Source organism: Bos javanicus, chromosome 2 (assembly GCF_032452875.1).
Source record: "Bos javanicus breed banteng chromosome 2, ARS-OSU_banteng_1.0, whole genome shotgun sequence".
In the NCBI taxonomy this organism is placed as follows: Eukaryota; Metazoa; Chordata; class Mammalia; order Artiodactyla; family Bovidae; genus Bos; species Bos javanicus.
Window position 1 is genome coordinate 107719979 of NC_083869.1, and position 3802 is coordinate 107723780.

Below are 3802 nucleotides of genomic sequence, written 5' to 3' on the forward strand. Positions count from 1 at the left end.
CTATGTTATCTTCTAGGAATTTTATAGTTTTGTGCTTTACATTTGGATCTGTGATCCATTTTGACTTAATTTTTTTTTTAACAGGTATAAGGTCTGTGTTTAGATTGTTTTAAAAACATGTGGTTGTCTAGTTATTCCAGCAACATTTGTTGAAAAGACACAAACTATCATTTTCAATGGCAGACATTGCCTGATTTTCTGATTGTTCCATACCTAAATAATACACAAATCTATATTTAAAAACAAGGTCTAGGTACTTCCCTGATATCCAGGGGTTAAGACTCCACACTTCCACTGTAGGGGGTACAGGTTTGATCCCTAGTCAGGGAAGTGAGGCCCAACAATGTGACCAAACACCAAAATCAAAACAGAGAGTCTGATTTTTTATTTATCTGGGATGGGATGCTGCTTGGGTTAGCAGCCGTGCCTCTGCTGATCAGTGTCCACCTTTGCTGGCTTGTTCAGTCCAAGGTCTGCTTCTAAATCTTGGGGGCCTAGCGTTCAACCCATTTCCAGTGGGGAGTGGTGACTCAGAGCTGGATGATGGAAATAAAGAGCAGTTCCTCCTCAGCCTTGCCCAGAGCCGTGGGCAACCACACTCTCATGGGTTCAAAAAGAATTCTAGATTCTCTTTCTCCACCTCTGTTTCTGTTTTCTCCTTTAGCTGGTGTCTCTGATCCCCATTCTCTGGTGCCATATGTGTATTCTCCCATTGTACCTAATCATCTGCCTAGCTTTTAAAAATTTATGGAATTTAAAAAATTTATAACATTTTAAAGTTTTTCTCCATATAGGTTCTGCACATTCCTTATGGGGTTTTTCCTTTGTTTTGTTTGTCTTGACTTTTTGGCTTTTTTTGATTGCTCCCTTTTAAACAGATTTTTTCTTTCATTATATTTTCAAATTAGTTATATGTATGTAGCATGCTATTGATTGTCATATATAAATTTGTACAGTTATCCACCTTATTGAATTTTTCTATTGATTTCAACAGTTCTTTTTTTTTTTTTAACTTGATTCCCTTTGGTTTTCCAGGTATCGAGTCAAAACTAGCTGCAAATAAGGATAATTTTTCTTATTTATGTTTATGACAGTCTCTCAAGAGCAATGTTAAATTATAGTGGTGAGAGTGGGCATTCTTTTCCTGTTTGCTTGGCTTTTCAATTTGGTTTCATGAGGGTTCTGCCTCTGGTCTGGGATACCGAACCTGAGTTCTGACATAGCACTCTGGTCTCTCATTGGTTGAGAGTCAAAGATATTAGCAGGTCCAGATATTCTCACGGCTTGGAATCCACTTAAGAGGTTAATGGACCACTTAATCTTTTCCACATCTCCAACAGGTATCCCTGTCCCCCTCACAACTTCTCTTTTGGAAATTCCTTCAGCTTGACCTGTATTTTTCAAGAGTTTAGCAAGTAATCGTAGGGGAAAGGAACCACAGAAAAAAGAAATAGTCACAAAACTATTCAATGAATTGTATAATTAGGGAGACATAATGAATGTATTTCTAAGTATTTTTGCCCTTGAAAAATTTTAAATTACTCAGCCAGTGACAGAAATCCAAATCAACTTAAATTAAAAAAAGAATTTTTTGATACCTATAGGCAAGCTGCAGGGAGACTGGGTTGCTCATTCCTGCCTCCTTCGAAGACTGATTAACCCCTAAAGCTGGTGCCATGGTGTAGGCAGCTCTGGAGATGTTGTCTGTAACATAATAATAACCGTCTATAGTGGCACCCCACTCCAGTACTCTTGCCTGGAAAATCCCATGGGCGGAGGAGCCTGGTAGGCTGCAGTCCATGGGATCACGAAGAGTCGGACACGACTGAGTGACTTCACTTTCACTTTCATACATTGGAGAAGGCAATGGCAACCCACTCCAGTTCTCTTGCCTGGAAAATCCCATGGATGGAGGAGCCTGGTAGGCTGCAGTCCATGGGGTCGTGAAGAGTCGGACACGACTAAGCGACTTCACTTTCACTTTTCACTTTCATGCATTGGAGAAGGAAATGGTAACCCACTCCAGTGTTCTTGCCTGGAGAATCCCAGGGACGGGGGAGCCTGGTGGGCTGCTGTCTATTGGGTCGCACAGAGTCGGACACGACTGAAGTGACTTAGCAGCAGCATAGAACTGGTTAGTAAATCAGGCTCTGTTCTAGGCACGTGGTATACATTCTCAGTTAACCCTCAGCACAACCCTGTGTGTGTGTGTGGTTATCCCATTTTACAAATGAGGAAATGGAGCCTTGGTGAAGCACCTCCACAAGCTCACAGAGACAGGGAAGCGATGGGCCTGGGATTTGGGGTCATTTTGACTGAAGAGCTTGGGTTCTTCTCTTCTGTACACTCTACTATCCAGACCAAAGTGACCTCTTCCTACAAACTCCAGTTGGAAACATTCCTGAGTGTGGCCTCTGATTGGCCTGGTTGGGTCATTTGCATATCCCTGGGCCAATCATTGATGTCAAAAAGACCAGTTACTAGGATTAGTCTAGACTGAGTCATATGCCGATCTCAGGGCAAACGAGAGCCAAATATGATAGAAAAAATAATACATGTCCTCTCCAGCTCCTAAATCCAAACCTTCCACTCCAGGTAAGCCAGCCATCTTCATGTTCTGGGAAGAAACTTGGCATTCCTGGCTTCCCCACATCTTTGTGCATGCCATTCTTTCTCTTGGAAATGCCCTTTTCACCTAAAGTACCTTTCTTTAGGTAGCATCAAGCTTCCTTCCTTCCTGCTGATTTTGGGGAGTAGCTCTGTAGATTTCTCCAGTCGTTTGACTGATGAGAAGATGATTCTGTTTCCTTGGGGAAAAAGAAAAGCTTCCTCCTCTCACTTTTCTAAGATCTTGCTCACGCTTTCGAATTTTCCAGCTGATGGAACTTAGTTGGGAAGTCAGTGGCTCAAGGTGCCTGTGCCAAGATATTAGCATATACCCCCTGAAGCAAAGACACCACTGGAGCGCTCCATCTGTTTTGCCACGTTCTGTTATGTATGTGACAGCTGAGGGTATCTTTTAAGAAACGCAGTGTTTGTGAGTGATGTGTCTTAATAGAGAACAATGACACACACCAGCGTGCAGAACTCACTTTGTGGGAGCAGGTTTTCCACTGAAGCGTAGTTTGGAGTTTCAAGGATGTGTAGGAGGAATGGCAATCAGGGTGGGGTGGTGGGTTAGCGTGATGGCGGGAGGAATCTTTTCATTTCGGAAGCATTGTTGGCAGCTGAGACTCCTCCAGAATGCATGCCTTACAACAAGGTGGACTCGATTTTGGAAAGACAAACCCCGAGGAGTTGGCTGGGGCCACTCCCCTCTCTTTTTCCACCAGGTGAGGGAGCACTTCATGTGTGACAAGTCACGTCTGACTTGTGATTCTGGATATCTCTAAACTTGGGAGCGGTTGTATTCACTTGGTCAGTGTGGTGGTTATAAAACATGGCTCCAGACTTCCGTGGCGCCCTTCCTGTCAAGGGGTGGGATCTGTGTCTCTTCCTGTTGATTCTGGGTGATTGTGATCACCTTGGCCAGTAGAGTGCGATGGCAAGTCTAGAAAAGGCTATGAGGCTTCCTTCTGGTCCTCTCACTGTGCTTGTTCTCCAGAGACGCCATCTTGGGAAGCCGCCTGCCACCGTGTTGTGAGAAACCTAACCCACAAGGAGAGGCCACGTGTAGGCAGGTGTGCTGGCCAGTCCTTCAGCCGTCCCAGCCCCAGTGCCAGGCGTGTGCCTGCAGAAGCCAACTTGGAAACCCCAAATAATCAGGAAGCCGAAAAGAGCCATCCCTACGGTGCTTGCATTC